Consider the following 19,495-nt stretch of genomic DNA (forward strand, 5'->3'; position numbering starts at 1 on the left):
GCGAGCATCGATCTTGCTACCTCTCGCATGCTAAGCGAGCGCTCTACCATCTGAGCTAATTCCCCATTGATGAATAAAAACTTCAAAAAAATGGCATTGGGAGATTATTTACTAACATATTATAAGGTGTCTCTCTTTTAAAATGGTGTGAGTAGTTGGCATAATTAGCTAAGTCTGACTAAATATTTTTATATGTTGCATGACAAAAAACTATTTGTAACTGTGAAGGGTATATACAAATAAAGTGAAAGATTAAAACATTTGGACTTTGAAGGGTATCTACAAATGAAATGAAAGGATAAAACATTTGGAGAATGCGAGCATCGATCTCGCTACCTCTCGCATGCTAAACACTCTACCATCTAAGCTAATTCCCCATTGATGAAAGACTAGTTAAAAAAATGGCATTGGGAGATGATTTTCTAACATATTATAAGGTGTCTCTCTTTTAAAATGGTGTGAGTAGTTGTCATAATTAGCTAAGTCTGATTAAATATTTTTATATGTTGCATGACAAAAAACTATTTGTAACTGTGAAGGGTATATACAAATAAAATGAAAGATTAAAACATTTGGACTGTGAAGGGTATCTACAAATGAAATGAAAGGCTAAATCATTTGGAGAATGCGAGCATCGATCTCGCTACCTCTCGCATGCTAAGCGAGCGCTCTACCATCTGAGCTAATTCCCCATTGATGAATGACAACTTAAAAAAAAATGGCATTGGGAGATGATTTACTAACATATTATAAGGTGTCTCTCTTTTAAAATGGTGTGAGTAGTTGTCATAATTAGCTAAGTCTGACTAAATATTTTTATATGTTGCATGACAAAAAACTATTTGTAACTGTGAAGGGTATATACAAATAAAATGAAAGATTAAAACATTTGGACTTTGAAGGGTATCTACAAATGAAATGAAAGGATAAAACATTTGGAGAATGCGAGCATCGTTCTCGCTACCTCTCGCATGCTAAGTGAGCGCTCTACCATCTGAGCTAATTCCCCATTGATGAATGACTTCTTTAAAAAAATGGCATTGGGAGATGATTTACTAACATATTATAAGGTGTATCTCCTTTAAAATGGTGTGAGTAGTTGGCATAATTAGCTAAGTCTGACTGAATATTTTTATATGTTGCATGACAAAAAACTATTTGTAACTGTGAATACAAATAAAATGAAAGATTAAAAGATTTGGACTGTGAAGGGTATCTACAAATGAAATGAAAGGCTAAATCATTTGGAGAATGCGAGCATCGATCTCGCTACCTCTCGCATGCTAAGTGAGCGCTCTACCGGCTGAGCTAATTCCCCATTGATGAATGACAACTTCAAAAAAAATGGCATTGGGAGATGATTTACTAACATATTATAAGGTGTCTCTCTTTTAAAATGGTGTGAGTAGTTGTCATAATTAGCTAAGTCTGACTAAATATTTTTATATGTTGCATGACAAAAAACTATTTGTAACTGTGAAGGGTATATACAAATAAAATGAAAGATTAAAACATTTGGACTTTGAAGGGTATCTACAAATGAAATGAAAGGATAAAACATTTGGAGAATGCGAGCATCGATCTCGCTACCTCTCGCATGCTAAGCGAGCGCTCTACCATCTGAGCTAATTCCCCATTGATGAATGACTTCTTTAAAAAAATGGCATTGGGAGATGATTTACTAACATATTATAAGGTGTATCTCCTTTAAAATGGTGTGAGTAGTTGGCATAATTAGCTAAGTCTGACTGAATATTTTTATATGTTGCATGACAAAAAACTATTTGTAACTGTGAAGGGTATATACAAATAAAATGAAAGATTAAAACATTTGGACTTTGAAGGGTATCTACAAATGAAATGAAAGGATAAAACATTTGGAGAATGCGAGCATCGATCTCGCTACCTCTCGCATGCTAAGCGAGCGCTCTACCATCTGAGCTAATTCCCCATTGATGAATGACTACTTCAAAAAAAGGCATTGGGAGATCATTTACTAACATATTATAAGGTGTCTCTCCTTTAAAATGGTGTGAGTAGTTGGCATAATTAGCTAAGTCTGACTAAATATTTTTATATGTTGCATGACAAAAAACTATTTGTAACTGTGAATACAAATAAAATGAAAGATTAAAACATTTGGACTTTGAAGGGTATCTACAAATGAAATGAAAGGATAAAACATTTGGAGAATGCGAGCATCGATCTCGCTACCTCTCGCATGCTAAGCGAGCGCTCTACCATCTGAGCTAATTCCCCATTGATGAATGACTACTTCAAAAAAAGGCATTGGGAGATCATTTACTAACATATTATAAGGTGTCTCTCCTTTAAAATGGTGTGAGTAGTTGGCATAATTTTGCTAAGTCTGACTGAATATTTTTATATGTTGCATGACAAAAAACTATTTGTAACTGTGAATACAAATAAAATGAAAGATTAAAACATTTGGACTTTGAAGGGTATCTACAAATGAAATGAAAGGATAAAACATTTGGAGAATGCGAGCATCGATCTCGCTACCTCTCGCATGCTAAGCGAGCGCTCTACCATCTGAGCTAATTCCCCATTGATGAATGACTACTTCAAAAAAAGGCATTGGGAGATCATTTACTAACATATTATAAGGTGTCTCTCCTTTAAAATGGTGTGAGTAGTTGGCATAATTTTGCTAAGTCTGACTAAATATTTTTATATGTTGCATGACAAAAAACTATTTGTAACTGTGAATACAAATAAAATGAAAGATTAAAACATTTGGACTTTGAAGGGTATCTACAAATGAAATGAAAGGATAAAACATTTGGAGAATGTGAGCATCGATCTCGCTACCTCTCGCATGCTAAGCGAGCGCTCTACCATCTGAGCTAATTCCCCATTGATGAATGACTACTTTAAAAAAATGGCATTGGGAGATGATTTACTAACATATTATAAGGTGTCTCTCCTTTAAAATGGTTTGAGTAGTTGGCATAATTAGCTAAGTCTGACTAAATATTTTTATATGTTGCATGACAAAAAACTATTTGTAACTGTGAATACAAAAAACTATTTGTAACTGTGAAGGGTATATACAAATAAAATGAAAGATTAAAACATTTGGACTGTGAAGGGTATCTACAAATGAAATGAAAGGCTAAATCATTTGGAGAATGCGAGCATCGATCTCGCTACCTCTCGCATGCTAAGCGAGCGCTCTACCATCTGAGCTAATTCCCCATTGATGAATGACAACTTAAAAAAAAATGGCATTGGGAGATGATTTACTAACATATTATAAGGTGTCTCTCTTTTAAAATGGTGTGAGTAGTTGTCATAATTAGCTAAGTCTGACTAAATATTTTTATATGTTGCATGACAAAAAACTATTTGTAACTGTGAAGGGTATATACAAATAAAATGAAAGATTAAAACATTTGGACTTTGAAGGGTATCTACAAATGAAATGAAAGGATAAAACATTTGGAGAATGCGAGCATCGTTCTCGCTACCTCTCGCATGCTAAGCGAGCGCTCTACCATCTGAGCTAATTCCCCATTGATGAATGACTTCTTTAAAAAAATGGCATTGGGAGATGATTTACTAACATATTATAAGGTGTATCTCCTTTAAAATGGTGTGAGTAGTTGGCATAATTAGCTAAGTCTGACTGAATATTTTTATATGTTGCATGACAAAAAACTATTTGTAACTGTGAATACAAATAAAATGAAAGATTAAAAGATTTGGACTGTGAAGGGTATCTACAAATGAAATGAAAGGCTAAATCATTTGGAGAATGCGAGCATCGATCTCGCTACCTCTCGCATGCTAAGTGAGCGCTCTACCGGCTGAGCTAATTCCCCATTGATAAATGACAACTTCAAAAAAAATGGCATTGGGAGATGATTTACTAACATATTATAAGGTGTCTCTCTTTTAAAATGGTGTGAGTAGTTGTCATAATTAGCTAAGTCTGACTAAATATTTTTATATGTTGCATGACAAAAAACTATTTGTAACTGTGAAGGGTATATACAAATAAAATGAAAGATTAAAACATTTGGACTTTGAAAGGTATCTACAAATGAAATGAAAGGATAAAACATTTGGAGAATGCGAGCATCGTTCTCGCTACCTCTCGCATGCTAAGCGAGCGCTCTACCATCTGAGCTAATTCCCCATTGATGAATGACTTCTTTAAAAAAATGGCATTGGGAGATGATTTACTAACATATTATAAGGTGTATCTCCTTTAAAATGGTGTGAGTAGTTGGCATAATTAGCTAAGTCTGACTGAATATTTTTATATGTTGCATGACAAAAAACTATTTGTAACTGTGAATACAAATAAAATGAAAGATTAAAAGATTTGGACTGTGAAGGGTATCTACAAATGAAATGAAAGGCTAAACCATTTGGAGAATGCGAGCATCGATCTCACTACCTCTCGCATGCTAAGTGAGCGCTCTACCGTCTGAGCTAATTCCCCATTGATGAATGACAACTTCAAAAAAAATGGCATTGGGAGATGATTTACTAACATATTATAAGGTGTCTCTCTTTTAAAATGGTGTGAGTAGTTGTCATAATTAGCTAAGTCTGACTAAATATTTTTATATGTTGCATGACAAAAAACTATTTGTAACTGTGAAGGGTATATACAAATAAAATGATAGATTAAAACATTTGGACTGTGAAGGGTATCTACAAATGAAATGAAAGGATAAAACATTTGGAGAATGCGAGCATCGATCTCGCTACCTCTCGCATGCTAAGCGAGCGCTCTACCATCTGAGCTAATTCCCCATTGATGAATGACTTCTTTAAAAAAATGGCATTGGGAGATGATTTACTAACATATTATAAGGTGTATCTCCTTTAAAATGGTGTGAGTAGTTGGCATAATTAGCTAAGTCTGACTGAATATTTTTATATGTTGCATGACAAAAAACTATTTGTAACTGTGAAGGGTATATACAAATAAAATGAAAGATTAAAACATTTGGACTTTGAAGGGTATCTACAAATTAAAGAAAGGATAAAACAGTTGGAGAATGCGAGCATCGATCTTGCTACCTCTCGCATGCTAAGCGAGCGCTCTACCATCTGAGCTAATTCCCCATTGATGAATAAAAACTTCAAAAAAATGGCATTGGGAGATTATTTACTAACATATTATAAGGTGTCTCTCTTTTAAAATGGTGTGAGTAGTTGGCATAATTAGCTAAGTCTGACTAAATATTTTTATATGTTGCATGACAAAAAACTATTTGTAACTGTGAAGGGTATATACAAATAAAGTGAAAGATTAAAACATTTGGACTTTGAAGGGTATCTACAAATGAAATGAAAGGATAAAACATTTGGAGAATGCGAGCATCGATCTCGCTACCTCTCGCATGCTAAACACTCTACCATCTAAGCTAATTCCCCATTGATGAAAGACTAGTTAAAAAAATGGCATTGGGAGATGATTTTCTAACATATTATAAGGTGTCTCTCTTTTAAAATGGTGTGAGTAGTTGTCATAATTAGCTAAGTCTGATTAAATATTTTTATATGTTGCATGACAAAAAACTATTTGTAACTGTGAAGGGTATATACAAATAAAATGAAAGATTAAAACATTTGGACTGTGAAGGGTATCTACAAATGAAATGAAAGGCTAAATCATTTGGAGAATGCGAGCATCGATCTCGCTACCTCTCGCATGCTAAGCGAGCGCTCTACCATCTGAGCTAATTCCCCATTGATGAATGACAACTTAAAAAAAAATGGCATTGGGAGATGATTTACTAACATATTATAAGGTGTCTCTCTTTTAAAATGGTGTGAGTAGTTGTCATAATTAGCTAAGTCTGACTAAATATTTTTATATGTTGCATGACAAAAAACTATTTGTAACTGTGAAGGGTATATACAAATAAAATGAAAGATTAAAACATTTGGACTTTGAAGGGTATCTACAAATGAAATGAAAGGATAAAACATTTGGAGAATGCGAGCATCGTTCTCGCTACCTCTCGCATGCTAAGTGAGCGCTCTACCATCTGAGCTAATTCCCCATTGATGAATGACTTCTTTAAAAAAATGGCATTGGGAGATGATTTACTAACATATTATAAGGTGTATCTCCTTTAAAATGGTGTGAGTAGTTGGCATAATTAGCTAAGTCTGACTGAATATTTTTATATGTTGCATGACAAAAAACTATTTGTAACTGTGAATACAAATAAAATGAAAGATTAAAAGATTTGGACTGTGAAGGGTATCTACAAATGAAATGAAAGGCTAAATCATTTGGAGAATGCGAGCATCGATCTCGCTACCTCTCGCATGCTAAGTGAGCGCTCTACCGGCTGAGCTAATTCCCCATTGATGAATGACAACTTCAAAAAAAATGGCATTGGGAGATGATTTACTAACATATTATAAGGTGTCTCTCTTTTAAAATGGTGTGAGTAGTTGTCATAATTAGCTAAGTCTGACTAAATATTTTTATATGTTGCATGACAAAAAACTATTTGTAACTGTGAAGGGTATATACAAATAAAATGAAAGATTAAAACATTTGGACTTTGAAGGGTATCTACAAATGAAATGAAAGGATAAAACATTTGGAGAATGCGAGCATCGATCTCGCTACCTCTCGCATGCTAAGCGAGCGCTCTACCATCTGAGCTAATTCCCCATTGATGAATGACTTCTTTAAAAAAATGGCATTGGGAGATGATTTACTAACATATTATAAGGTGTATCTCCTTTAAAATGGTGTGAGTAGTTGGCATAATTAGCTAAGTCTGACTGAATATTTTTATATGTTGCATGACAAAAAACTATTTGTAACTGTGAAGGGTATATACAAATAAAATGAAAGATTAAAACATTTGGACTTTGAAGGGTATCTACAAATGAAATGAAAGGATAAAACATTTGGAGAATGCGAGCATCGATCTCGCTACCTCTCGCATGCTAAGCGAGCGCTCTACCATCTGAGCTAATTCCCCATTGATGAATGACTACTTCAAAAAAAGGCATTGGGAGATCATTTACTAACATATTATAAGGTGTCTCTCCTTTAAAATGGTGTGAGTAGTTGGCATAATTAGCTAAGTCTGACTAAATATTTTTATATGTTGCATGACAAAAAACTATTTGTAACTGTGAATACAAATAAAATGAAAGATTAAAACATTTGGACTTTGAAGGGTATCTACAAATGAAATGAAAGGATAAAACATTTGGAGAATGCGAGCATCGATCTCGCTACCTCTCGCATGCTAAGCGAGCGCTCTACCATCTGAGCTAATTCCCCATTGATGAATGACTGCTTCAAAAAAATGGCATTGGGAGATGATTTACTAACATATTATAAGGTGTCTCTCCTTTAAAATGGTTTGAGTAGTTGGCATAATTAGCTAAGTCTGACTAAATATTTTGATATGTTGCATGACAAAAAACTATTTGTAACTGTGAATACAAATAAAATGAAAGATTAAAACATTTGGACTGTGTAGGGTATCTACAAATGAAATGAAAGGATAAAACATTTGGAAATTGAGAGCATCAATCTCGCTACCTCTCGCATGCTAAGCGAGCGCTCTACCATCTGAGCTAATTCCCCATTGATGAATGACAAGTTCAAAAAAATGGCATTGGGAGATGATTTACTAACATATTATAAGGTGTCTCTCTTTTAAAATGGTGTGAGTAGTTGTCATAATTAGCTGCGTCTGACTACATATTTTTATATGTTGCATGACAAAAAACTATTTGTAACTGTGAAGGGTATATACAAATAAAATGAAAAATTAAAACATTTGGACTTTGAAGGGTATCTACAAATAAAATGAAAGGATAAAACATTTGGAGAATGCGAGCATCGATCTCGCTACTTCTCGCATGCTAAGCGAGCGCTCTACCATCTGAGCTAATTCCCCATTGATGAAGGACTACTTCAAAAAAAGGCATTGGGAGATCATTTACTAACATATTATAAGGTGTCTCTCTTTTAAAATGGTGTGAGTACTAGTCATAATTAGCTAAGTCTGACTAAATATTTTTATATGTTGCATGACAAAAAATTATTTGTAACTGTGAAGGGTATATACAAATAAAATGAAAGATTAAAAGATTTGGACTGTGAAGGGTATCTACAAATGAAATGAAAGGATAAAACATTTGGAGAATGCGAGCATCGATCTCACTACCTCTTGCATGCTAAGCGAGCGCTCTACCATCTGAGCTAATTCCCCATTGATGAATGACTCCTTCAAAAAAAGGCATTGGGAGATCATTTACTAACATATTATAAGGTGTCTCTCCTTTAAAATGGTGTGAGTAGTTGGCATAATTAGCTAAGTCTGACTAAATATTTTTATATGTTGCATGACAAAAAACTATTTGTAACTGTGAATACAAATAAAATGAAAGATTAAAAGATTTGGACTTTGAAGGGTATCTACAAATGAAATGAAAGGATAAAACATTTGGAGAATGCGAGCATCGATCTCGCTACCTCTCGCATGCTAAGCGAGCGCTCTACCATCTGAGCTAATTCCCCATTGATGAATGACTACTTCAAAAAAAGGCATTGGGAGATCATTTACTAACATATTATAAGGTGTCTCTCCTTTAAAATGGTGTGAGTAGTTGGCATAATTTTGCTAAGTCTGACTAAATATTTTTATATGTTGCATGACAAAAAACTATTTGTAACTGTGAATACAAATAAAATGAAAGATTAATACATTTGGACTTTGAAGGGTATCTACAAATGAAATGAAAGGATAAAACATTTGGAGAATGCGAGCATCGATCTCGCTACCTCTCGCATGCTAAGCGAGCGCTCTACCATCTGAGCTAATTCCCCATTGATGAATGACTACTTCAAAAAAAGGCATTGGGAGATCATTTACTAACATATTATAAGGTGTCTCTCCTTTAAAATGGTGTGAGTAGTTGGCATAATTTTGCTAAGTCTGACTAAATATTTTTATATGTTGCATGACAAAAAACTATTTGTAACTGTGAATACAAATAAAATGAAAGATTAAAACATTTGGACTTTGAAGGGTATCTACAAATGAAATGAAAGGATAAAACATTTGGAGAATGTGAGCATCGATCTCGCTACCTCTCGCATGCTAAGCGAGCGCTCTACCATCTGAGCTAATTCCCCATTGATGAATGACTACTTCAAAAAAATGGCATTGGGAGATGATTTACTAACATATTATAAGGTGTCTCTCTTTTAAAATGGTTTGAGTAGTTGGCATAATTAGCTAAGTCTGACTAAATATTTTTATATGTTGCATGACAAAAAACTATTTGTAACTGTGAATACAAAAAACTATTTGTAACTGTGAAGGGTATATACAAATAAAATGAAAGATTAAAACATTTGGACTGTGAAGGGTATCTACAAATGAAATGAAAGGCTAAATCATTTGGAGAATGCGAGCATCGATCTCGCTACCTCTCGCATGCTAAGCGAGCGCTCTACCATCTGAGCTAATTCCCCATTGATGAATGACAACTTAAAAAAAAATGGCATTGGGAGATGATTTACTAACATATTATAAGGTGTCTCTCTTTTAAAATGGTGTGAGTAGTTGTCATAATTAGCTAAGTCTGACTAAATATTTTTATATGTTGCATGACAAAAAACTATTTGTAACTGTGAAGGGTATATACAAATAAAATGAAAGATTAAAACATTTGGACTTTGAAGGGTATCTACAAATGAAATGAAAGGATAAAACATTTGGAGAATGCGAGCATCGTTCTCGCTACCTCTCGCATGCTAAGCGAGCGCTCTACCATCTGAGCTAATTCCCCATTGATGAATGACTTCTTTAAAAAAATGGCATTGGGAGATGATTTACTAACATATTATAAGGTGTATCTCCTTTAAAATGGTGTGAGTAGTTGGCATAATTAGCTAAGTCTGACTGAATATTTTTATATGTTGCATGACAAAAAACTATTTGTAACTGTGAATACAAATAAAATGAAAGATTAAAAGATTTGGACTGTGAAGGGTATCTACAAATGAAATGAAAGGCTAAATCATTTGGAGAATGTGAGCATCGATCTCGCTACCTCTCGCATGCTAAGTGAGCGCTCTACCGGCTGAGCTAATTCCCCATTGATAAATGACAACTTCAAAAAAAATGGCATTGGGAGATGATTTACTAACATATTATAAGGTGTCTCTCTTTTAAAATGGTGTGAGTAGTTGTCATAATTAGCTAAGTCTGACTAAATATTTTTATATGTTGCATGACAAAAAACTATTTGTAACTGTGAAGGGTATATACAAATAAAATGAAAGATTAAAACATTTGGACTTTGAAGGGTATCTACAAATGAAATGAAAGGATAAAACATTTGGAGAATGCGAGCATCGTTCTCGCTACCTCTCGCATGCTAAGCGAGCGCTCTACCATCTGAGCTAATTCCCCATTGATGAATGACTTCTTTAAAAAAATGGCATTGGGAGATGATTTACTAACATATTATAAGGTGTATCTCCTTTAAAATGGTGTGAGTAGTTGGCATAATTAGCTAAGTCTGACTGAATATTTTTATATGTTGCATGACAAAAAACTATTTGTAACTGTGAATACAAATAAAATGAAAGATTAAAAGATTTGGACTGTGAAGGGTATCTACAAATGAAATGAAAGGCTAAACCATTTGGAGAATGCGAGCATCGATCTCACTACCTCTCGCATGCTAAGTGAGCGCTCTACCGTCTGAGCTAATTCCCCATTGATGAATGACAACTTCAAAAAAAATGGCATTGGGAGATGATTTACTAACATATTATAAGGTGTCTCTCTTTTAAAATGGTGTGAGTAGTTGTCATAATTAGCTAAGTCTGACTAAATATTTTTATATGTTGCATGACAAAAAACTATTTGTAACTGTGAAGGGTATATACAAATAAAATGATAGATTAAAACATTTGGACTGTGAAGGGTATCTACAAATGAAATGAAAGGATAAAACATTTGGAGAATGCGAGCATCGATCTCGCTACCTCTCGCATGCTAAGCGAGCGCTCTACCATCTGAGCTAATTCCCCATTGATGAATGACTTCTTTAAAAAAATGGCATTGGGAGATGATTTACTAACATATTATAAGGTGTATCTCCTTTAAAATGGTGTGAGTAGTTGGCATAATTAGCTAAGTCTGACTGAATATTTTTATATGTTGCATGACAAAAAACTATTTGTAACTGTGAAGGGTATATACAAATAAAATGAAAGATTAAAACATTTGGACTTTGAAGGGTATCTACAAATTAAAGAAAGGATAAAACAGTTGGAGAATGCGAGCATCGATCTTGCTACCTCTCGCATGCTAAGCGAGCGCTCTACCATCTGAGCTAATTCCCCATTGATGAATAAAAACTTCAAAAAAATGGCATTGGGAGATTATTTACTAACATATTATAAGGTGTCTCTCTTTTAAAATGGTGTGAGTAGTTGGCATAATTAGCTAAGTCTGACTAAATATTTTTATATGTTGCATGACAAAAAACTATTTGTAACTGTGAAGGGTATATACAAATAAAGTGAAAGATTAAAACATTTGGACTTTGAAGGGTATCTACAAATGAAATGAAAGGATAAAACATTTGGAGAATGCGAGCATCGATCTCGCTACCTCTCGCATGCTAAACACTCTACCATCTAAGCTAATTCCCCATTGATGAAAGACTAGTTAAAAAAATGGCATTGGGAGATCATTTTCTAACATATTATAAGGTGTCTCTCTTTTAAAATGGTGTGAGTAGTTGTCATAATTAGCTAAGTCTGATTAAATATTTTTATATGTTGCATGACAAAAAACTATTTGTAACTGTGAAGGGTATATACAAATAAAATGAAAGATTAAAACATTTGGACTGTGAAGGGTATCTACAAATGAAATGAAAGGCTAAATCATTTGGAGAATGCGAGCATCGATCTCGCTACCTCTCGCATGCTAAGCGAGCGCTCTACCATCTGAGCTAATTCCCCATTGATGAATGACAACTTAAAAAAAAATGGCATTGGGAGATGATTTACTAACATATTATAAGGTGTCTCTCTTTTAAAATGGTGTGAGTAGTTGTCATAATTAGCTAAGTCTGACTAAATATTTTTATATGTTGCATGACAAAAAACTATTTGTAACTGTGAAGGGTATATACAAATAAAATGAAAGATTAAAACATTTGGACTTTGAAGGGTATCTACAAATGAAATGAAAGGATAAAACATTTGGAGAATGCGAGCATCGTTCTCGCTACCTCTCGCATGCTAAGTGAGCGCTCTACCATCTGAGCTAATTCCCCATTGATGAATGACTTCTTTAAAAAAATGGCATTGGGAGATGATTTACTAACATATTATAAGGTGTATCTCCTTTAAAATGGTGTGAGTAGTTGGCATAATTAGCTAAGTCTGACTGAATATTTTTATATGTTGCATGACAAAAAACTATTTGTAACTGTGAATACAAATAAAATGAAAGATTAAAAGATTTGGACTGTGAAGGGTATCTACAAATGAAATGAAAGGCTAAATCATTTGGAGAATGCGAGCATCGATCTCGCTACCTCTCGCATGCTAAGTGAGCGCTCTACCGGCTGAGCTAATTCCCCATTGATGAATGACAACTTCAAAAAAAATGGCATTGGGAGATGATTTACTAACATATTATAAGGTGTCTCTCTTTTAAAATGGTGTGAGTAGTTGTCATAATTAGCTAAGTCTGACTAAATATTTTTATATGTTGCATGACAAAAAACTATTTGTAACTGTGAAGGGTATATACAAATAAAATGAAAGATTAAAACATTTGGACTTTGAAGGGTATCTACAAATGAAATGAAAGGATAAAACATTTGGAGAATGCGAGCATCGTTCTCGCTACCTCTCGCATGCTAAGCGAGCGCTCTACCATCTGAGCTAATTCCCCATTGATGAATGACTTCTTTAAAAAAATGGCATTGGGAGATGATTTACTAACATATTATAAGGTGTCTCTCTTTTAAAATGGTGTGAGTAGTTGTCATTATTAGCTAAGTCTGACTAAATATTTTTATATGTTGCATGACAAAAAACTATTTGTAACTGTGAATACAAATAAAATGAAAGATTAAAAGATTTGGACTGTGAAGGGTATCTACAAATGAAATGAAAGGCTAAATCATTTGGAGAATGCGAGCATCGATCTCGCTACCTCTCGCATGCTAAGTGAGCGCTCTACCGTCTGAGCTAATTCCCCATTGATGAATGCCAACTTCAAAAAAAATGGCATTGGGAGATGATTTACTAATATATTATAAGGTGTCTCTCTTTTAAAATGGTGTGAGTAGTTGTCATAATTAGCTAAGTCTGACTAAATATTTTTATATGTTGCATGACAAAAAACTATTTGTAACTGTGAAGGGTATATACAAATAAAATGATAGATTAAAACATTTGGACTGTGAAGGGTATCTACAAATGAAATGAAAGGATAAAACATTTGGAGAATGCGAGCATCGATCTCGCTACCTCTCGCATGCTAAGCGAGCGCTCTACCATCTGAGCTAATTCCCCATTGATGAATGACTTCTTTAAAAAAATGGCATTGGGAGATGATTTACTAACATATTATAAGGTGTATCTCCTTTTAAATGGTGTGAGTAGTTGGCATAATTAGACAAAACAAAAAGAATAAGTCCCAAGGCGCAAAGCCCTCCTTCAGCCGGATCCACAAAGATGGGTCACCACTCAACCCAAACGTAGGAAAACTTGCTCTGGAAAATGGACCAATGGGCGCTGGAGGGTAGTATACACAAATTCAACGATGTTTCTCTCCCGTATAGATAGTATGGGGGAAAAGAATACAAAACAGTGTATCAGAAATGTTATAGTCTGATAATCAAAAAAGTGGGGTTCACGATGAGGATAACCATAAGTGTACCATCACTCACTATAAGAGAGGTATAGACGTGCCCGTAAAGGTTTCTTTTTTAGGGGTTCACCTCACGTGCGGTTACAAGAACAAATGGATGCGTACCGTACTCACAAAGGTATACGTAAATGCAGACGCATCAAGGTATCTTTCACTTTCAGAAGGTGGGAATACTCTCATGTAGGTATCAAACCTCCATATAAATGGATATAAAAACAAGAGAGCCCACTTTCAAAGATACGCAAATTTTATTCTGAACGGATAAACAAAAGTAACTGGGATAAGCTGGATGGAACACAAAACACGGTACCTTGAGGCTGGGGTATTGGCCTTATACCCCAGTCTATCACCGTCTGTCAGCATACAATCCCAGTCAAATTAACAGCAAAAGTCCGCTCCTCTCCTGCCAACGCGTTTCGACAGAGGACCTGTCTTCTTCAAGGCTTGGAGAGGAGTGATCTCGATCTCGGTATCAGAAACCGAACCAGAGGCCGAATAGGTATAATCAAAGATTTAATGAAAATTCCAATCATTATACCCCTACTAATTATAGAAATTTCACCAAGAAATCTCATCACCGGGATCAGCCCAATTATAACTGGGAAACTAGGAGGAATCAGCGAGTTTATCCCACACCTGAAGAATTAAGACCGGAGAGGAATGAGATTAGCACTCATAATAGATTCGAACCTCTCCAGCCTCAAAATGATAACAGTGGTACTAATTTTTTATCCAGGAGAATGCCTCGCTGGAGAGTAACATAGAAATTCCCCATCCATCTAAAACCAAACGGGGAAAAAGGGGGGGCCTGAGGAAACGTGATAGAAAACATAAGAAGCACAAAATTACTAATGCCCCTATCATAGAAGAAAATCTTACCAAAATTTTCAATTTAAGTGACCATATTTTGAGCCCCGAAGAATTTTCGGTCCTTCAAAAAGGCCTTAAATTCTGTCCTAGCAATCAAATTAATTTCTTTGATTTATATATTGATGTCCAAAAATTTATTAGACGCCTATCCTTAAAGAAATTTTTCTATAGAGATGGTGAGATTTCAACCACCCCTGATCCCGTTAACCCTTTCAAAAAAAGCTCGACTTTTTACCCTAGACACATTAAAGGGTGCTTTATTGAAAGTTTTCACAAAGTCATCAATGAGGAACTTAACAGTTTGAAAGATAACTTACCTCTGTATCAGAATAATCTCAACGTAAAAGAAAGAGAGGCCTTAAAATCTCTCAAAGAGAATGATGGGATTATTATTAAACCCGCCGACAAAGGCGGGGGGGGTGGTAATTTTAAACAAAAGCATGTATATCGAAGAAGTCAACAGACAATTGCACGATGGACTCACATACAAAAAGCTTAGGGCGGATCCATCCACTTCTGTTTTTAAAAAATTCAAAATAATGATTGACAAATACTCCGATTTAAGTACTATTGATAAAGATATTTCAGAGTTTTTGGTGGTAGATGAGTTTACAGTACCGGTGATATACCTTTTACCAAAGGTGCACAAGGATGTAACTAATCCGCCCGGACGTCCCATTATAGCGGGGACTAATTCCATTACCTCCAACCTTTCTTTTTTTATTGACCACCATCTCCAACCTTTAGTGTGCAATAACAGGTCTCATCTAAAAGACACGAAAGATGTATTGAATAAGATCAAAGAAGTCACATGGGATGAATCTCTGTTTCTAGTGACAGCAGATGTGACATCCCTGTACACTATTATTAAACACGAGGATGGTTTGAGTGCAATAAAACAGACACTAGATAGCACCTTAATGGAGATCAATCTACAAACTTTTATACTGGAAGGAATTTCGTTTATTTTAACCAATAATTATTTTAACTTCGATGGTTCCTTCTATCTTCAGCAGGTTGGCACCGCCATGGGGACCAGGTTCGCCCCCAGTTATGCAAATATCTTCATGGCCAGATGGGAGGACACCATGGTATGGTCTGGCCATGAGTGGGGTGCGAACCTGGTCCAGTGGTGGCGCTACATTGATGATATTTTATTTATTTGGCGTGGTGAGGAATCTTTGCTCAATGAATTTTGTAGTTTTTTAAACACTAATTTATTGAATATAAAACTTACTTTTGCCATTAGCAAATCCAGCATCAATTTCTTGGATCTAAACATTTATGTGGAGAACAACACATTACAAACGTCGGTGTACACCAAACCGTCAGACTCAAATACCTATATTGATAGCAAAAGCAACCATTTGAGTCGCTGGCTGACAAATGTTCCCAAGGGGCAATTTATTAGGATGAAGCGCAACTGCTCCAAGCCTGAAGAATATGACAGGAGCGTTCAGACCCTTAAATCAAAATTTCTCCATAAGGGCTATAAGCCAGCATTATTAGCTAAAGCTATAGAAGAAGTTGACACGATCCCCAGAGAGAGTCTCCTAGAAAACAAGCCCAAGGAGACCAAAGAAACTGGGGCCAGCCTTGCCTTCATTTCTAACTACAGCAGTCACCACCGCCAAATAGAGAAGATTTTTAATCAAAATTGGAACCTGCTTTTACGTGATCCTATTTTATCAGAGATTTTACCAAATAAACCCAAATTCATTTATAAAAGAGCGCCTAGCATTAAAGATAAGCTGGTTTCAAGTGCTTTCATAGAGAAACCACTAGGTGGCATAATTAGAAATAAAGGGTTTCACCGGTGTGGAGATTGCGCCATGTGCAAGTCTTGCACCAACACTGCTAAAAAAACGGTTGAACTCATGTTGAACAACCACCAGTTCAAATTAAACCACTTTATGACATGTAATTCAAAATATGCAATTTATGCTATTATGTGTTCCTGTGACAAACTATATGTGGGAAAGACCACCAGAACTTTAAAAATCCGGTGGTCCGAACACATTCGGAACATAAAAAAGGGCAATCCAGATCACCCTTTTTCTTTACACTTTAAAGAACTCCATCAATGTTCCCCCAACCACATAAAAGGTTTTTGGGGTCTTGAACTTGTTAAAGACAATTGGAGATATAAAAATAAAGAACAAAATCTGGCTCAAAAGGAAATGAGGTGGATATATGACCTTAATTCTTTGGCCCCTCATGGTCTGAATGCAGATTTTGAGCTTAAGTGGTTTTTATGAGTTTTAATGAGTTTTTAAGCCTTTTTATATCTTTATATTCTCTGAATTATTTTAATGTTATTTTTATAAAATTGTATTTTTATGTACCTTGTAAAAGTCATATTTTTCCCATGCACACGTCACTTTAAGAAGCAATTGGACACTTTATATTTTTATCCACTAGCAATTTATATACTAAGGCACTGTGTCACTTTAGCCCCGCTAGATAGCGCGGAATCAGGCCCCTCTTGATATAATCCATTACTTCGGGCCCCGCTAGACAGCGCGGAATCAGGCCCCTACAGCGTGACTCTGTGCGGTCCATATACTTAATGTCTGTGCGTTCCATTAGACGCACATCGCCGTCCTGACGTCACAGCGCGTCACGGGACGGCGTCCTAGCATCCCGAAGGGGATGCACTCCATTTGAATGTACAAGTAAGCAGACGGCTTCCGGAAGTGACACACTGCGGAAGCAGTCATGCGTGTCACGGGTCCGGAACTATGCGTTCCACTTTCTAACAGCGGGAACATTGCTAAATTGAACCTTCCTGCAAGATAAGCAGGTTATGTTCATTGTCCTACTTGAATTGATTTAGTCCTGCTTATTTACAAGCCTAAATATAACTTAGAATTCATTCATGGATACTTCCGCCCTATGATTACTTCCGGCGGAAGTATGCCCAATTAACTTAATGTGCATGGGTATAAATATGTGCTTATGATCACTCCTCTCCAAGCCTTGAAGAAGACAGGTCCTCTGTCGAAACGCGTTGGCAGGAGAGGAGCGGACTTTTGCTGTTAATTTGACTGGGATTGTATGCTGACAGACGGTGATAGACTGGGGTATAAGGCCAATACCCCAGCCTCAAGGTACCGTGTTTTGTGTTCCATCCAGCTTATCCCAGTTACTTTTGTTTATCCGTTCAGAATAAAATTTGCGTATCTTTGAAAGTGGGCTCTCTTGTTTTTATATCCATTTATATGGAGGTTTGATACCTACATGAGAGTATTCCCACCTTCTGAAAGTGAAAGATACCTTGATGCGTCTGCATTTACGTATACCTTTGTGAGTACGGTACGCATCCATTTGTTCTTGTAACCGCACGTGAGGTGAACCCCTAAAAAAGAAACCTTTACGGGCACGTCTATACCTCTCTTATAGTGAGTGATGGTACGCTTATGGTTATCCTCATCGTGAACCCCACTTTTTTGATTATCAGACTATAACATTTCTGATACACTGTTTTGTATTCTTTTCCCCCATACTATCTATACGGGAGAGAAACATCGTTGAATTTGTGTATACTACCCTCCAGCGCCCATTGGTCCATTTTCCAGTTGGCATAATTAGCTAAGTCTGACTGAATATTTTTATATGTTGCATGACAAAAAACTATTTGTAACTGTGAAGGGTATATACAAATAAAATGAAAGATTAAAACATTTGGACTTTGAAGGGTATCTACAAATTAAAGAAAGGATAAAACAGTTGGAGAATGCGAGCATCGATCTTGCTACCTCTCGCATGCTAAGCGAGCGCTCTACCATCTGAGCTAATTCCCCATTGATGAAAGACTAGTTCAAAAAATGGCATTGGGAGATCATTTTCTAACATATTATAAGGTGTCTCTCTTTTAAAATGGTGTGAGTAGTTGTCATAATTAGCTAAGTCTGACTAAATATTTTTATATGTTGCATGACAAAAAACTATTTGTAACTGTGAAGGGTATATATATACAAATAAAATGATAGATTAAAACATTTGGACTGTGAAGGGTATCTACAAATGAAATGAAAGGATAAAACATTTGGAGAATGCGAGCATCGATCTCGCTACCTCTCGCATGCTAAGCGAGCGCTCTACCATCTGAGCTAATTCCCCATTGATGAAAGACTAGTTCAAAAAATGGCATTGGGAGATCATTTTCTAACATATTATAAGGTGTCTCTCTTTTAAAATGGTGTGAGTAGTTGTCATAATTAGCTAAGTCTGACTAAATATTTTTATATGTTGCATGACAAAAAACTATTTGTAACTGTGAATACAAATAAAATGAAAGAATAAATCATTTGGACTTTGAAGGGTATCTACAAATGAAATGAAAGGATTAAAGATTTGGAGAATGCGAGCATCGATCTCGCTACCTCTCGCATGCTAAGCGAGCGCTCTTCCATCTGAGCTAATTCCCCATTGATGAATGACAAGTTCAAATAAAAGGCATTGGGAGATCATTTACTAACATATTATAAGGTGTCTCTCTTTTAAAATGGTGTGAGTAGTTGTCATAATTAGCTTAGTCTGATTAAATATTTTTATATGTTGCATGACAAAAAACTATTTGTAACTGTGAAGGGTATATACAAATAAAATGAAAGATTAAAACATTTGGACTGTGAAGGGTATCTACAAATGAAATGAAAGGATAAAACATTTTGAGAATG

The 19,495-nt window shown here is 35.4% G+C and overlaps 18 non-coding genes across 18 annotated transcripts; all 18 read right to left on the reverse strand.

Moving 5' to 3' along the window:
* Window positions 1-619: 619 nt before the first annotated feature.
* On the reverse strand, window positions 620-692 carry TRNAA-AGC (transfer RNA alanine (anticodon AGC)). The gene has a single exon. It is a non-coding gene; the product is annotated as a tRNA-Ala (tRNA).
* Window positions 693-1,562: 870 nt separating this feature from the next.
* TRNAA-AGC (transfer RNA alanine (anticodon AGC)) lies at window positions 1,563-1,635 on the reverse strand. The gene has a single exon. It is a non-coding gene; the product is annotated as a tRNA-Ala (tRNA).
* Window positions 1,636-1,878: 243 nt separating this feature from the next.
* Window positions 1,879-1,951, reverse strand: TRNAA-AGC (transfer RNA alanine (anticodon AGC)). Its single transcript has one exon. It is a non-coding gene; the product is annotated as a tRNA-Ala (tRNA).
* Window positions 1,952-2,186: 235 nt separating this feature from the next.
* TRNAA-AGC (transfer RNA alanine (anticodon AGC)) lies at window positions 2,187-2,259 on the reverse strand. The gene has a single exon. It is a non-coding gene; the product is annotated as a tRNA-Ala (tRNA).
* A 236-nt stretch (window positions 2,260-2,495) lies between these two features.
* Window positions 2,496-2,568, reverse strand: TRNAA-AGC (transfer RNA alanine (anticodon AGC)). The gene has a single exon. It is a non-coding gene; the product is annotated as a tRNA-Ala (tRNA).
* A 578-nt stretch (window positions 2,569-3,146) lies between these two features.
* On the reverse strand, window positions 3,147-3,219 carry TRNAA-AGC (transfer RNA alanine (anticodon AGC)). Its single transcript has one exon. It is a non-coding gene; the product is annotated as a tRNA-Ala (tRNA).
* Window positions 3,220-4,715: 1,496 nt separating this feature from the next.
* On the reverse strand, window positions 4,716-4,788 carry TRNAA-AGC (transfer RNA alanine (anticodon AGC)). Its single transcript has one exon. It is a non-coding gene; the product is annotated as a tRNA-Ala (tRNA).
* An 869-nt stretch (window positions 4,789-5,657) lies between these two features.
* On the reverse strand, window positions 5,658-5,730 carry TRNAA-AGC (transfer RNA alanine (anticodon AGC)). Its single transcript has one exon. It is a non-coding gene; the product is annotated as a tRNA-Ala (tRNA).
* An 870-nt stretch (window positions 5,731-6,600) lies between these two features.
* On the reverse strand, window positions 6,601-6,673 carry TRNAA-AGC (transfer RNA alanine (anticodon AGC)). The gene has a single exon. It is a non-coding gene; the product is annotated as a tRNA-Ala (tRNA).
* Window positions 6,674-6,916: 243 nt separating this feature from the next.
* TRNAA-AGC (transfer RNA alanine (anticodon AGC)) lies at window positions 6,917-6,989 on the reverse strand. Its single transcript has one exon. It is a non-coding gene; the product is annotated as a tRNA-Ala (tRNA).
* Window positions 6,990-7,224: 235 nt separating this feature from the next.
* On the reverse strand, window positions 7,225-7,297 carry TRNAA-AGC (transfer RNA alanine (anticodon AGC)). Its single transcript has one exon. It is a non-coding gene; the product is annotated as a tRNA-Ala (tRNA).
* Window positions 7,298-8,472: 1,175 nt separating this feature from the next.
* TRNAA-AGC (transfer RNA alanine (anticodon AGC)) lies at window positions 8,473-8,545 on the reverse strand. Its single transcript has one exon. It is a non-coding gene; the product is annotated as a tRNA-Ala (tRNA).
* A 236-nt stretch (window positions 8,546-8,781) lies between these two features.
* Window positions 8,782-8,854, reverse strand: TRNAA-AGC (transfer RNA alanine (anticodon AGC)). Its single transcript has one exon. It is a non-coding gene; the product is annotated as a tRNA-Ala (tRNA).
* Window positions 8,855-9,432: 578 nt separating this feature from the next.
* On the reverse strand, window positions 9,433-9,505 carry TRNAA-AGC (transfer RNA alanine (anticodon AGC)). The gene has a single exon. It is a non-coding gene; the product is annotated as a tRNA-Ala (tRNA).
* A 1,496-nt stretch (window positions 9,506-11,001) lies between these two features.
* Window positions 11,002-11,074, reverse strand: TRNAA-AGC (transfer RNA alanine (anticodon AGC)). The gene has a single exon. It is a non-coding gene; the product is annotated as a tRNA-Ala (tRNA).
* An 869-nt stretch (window positions 11,075-11,943) lies between these two features.
* Window positions 11,944-12,016, reverse strand: TRNAA-AGC (transfer RNA alanine (anticodon AGC)). Its single transcript has one exon. It is a non-coding gene; the product is annotated as a tRNA-Ala (tRNA).
* Window positions 12,017-13,512: 1,496 nt separating this feature from the next.
* TRNAA-AGC (transfer RNA alanine (anticodon AGC)) lies at window positions 13,513-13,585 on the reverse strand. The gene has a single exon. It is a non-coding gene; the product is annotated as a tRNA-Ala (tRNA).
* A 5,277-nt stretch (window positions 13,586-18,862) lies between these two features.
* Window positions 18,863-18,935, reverse strand: TRNAA-AGC (transfer RNA alanine (anticodon AGC)). Its single transcript has one exon. It is a non-coding gene; the product is annotated as a tRNA-Ala (tRNA).
* Window positions 18,936-19,495: the final 560 nt, after the last annotated feature.

This window comes from Crinia signifera, chromosome 3, assembly GCF_055691185.1.
Source record: "Crinia signifera chromosome 3, ASM5569118v1, whole genome shotgun sequence".
NCBI classification, from domain to species: Eukaryota; Metazoa; Chordata; class Amphibia; order Anura; family Myobatrachidae; genus Crinia; species Crinia signifera.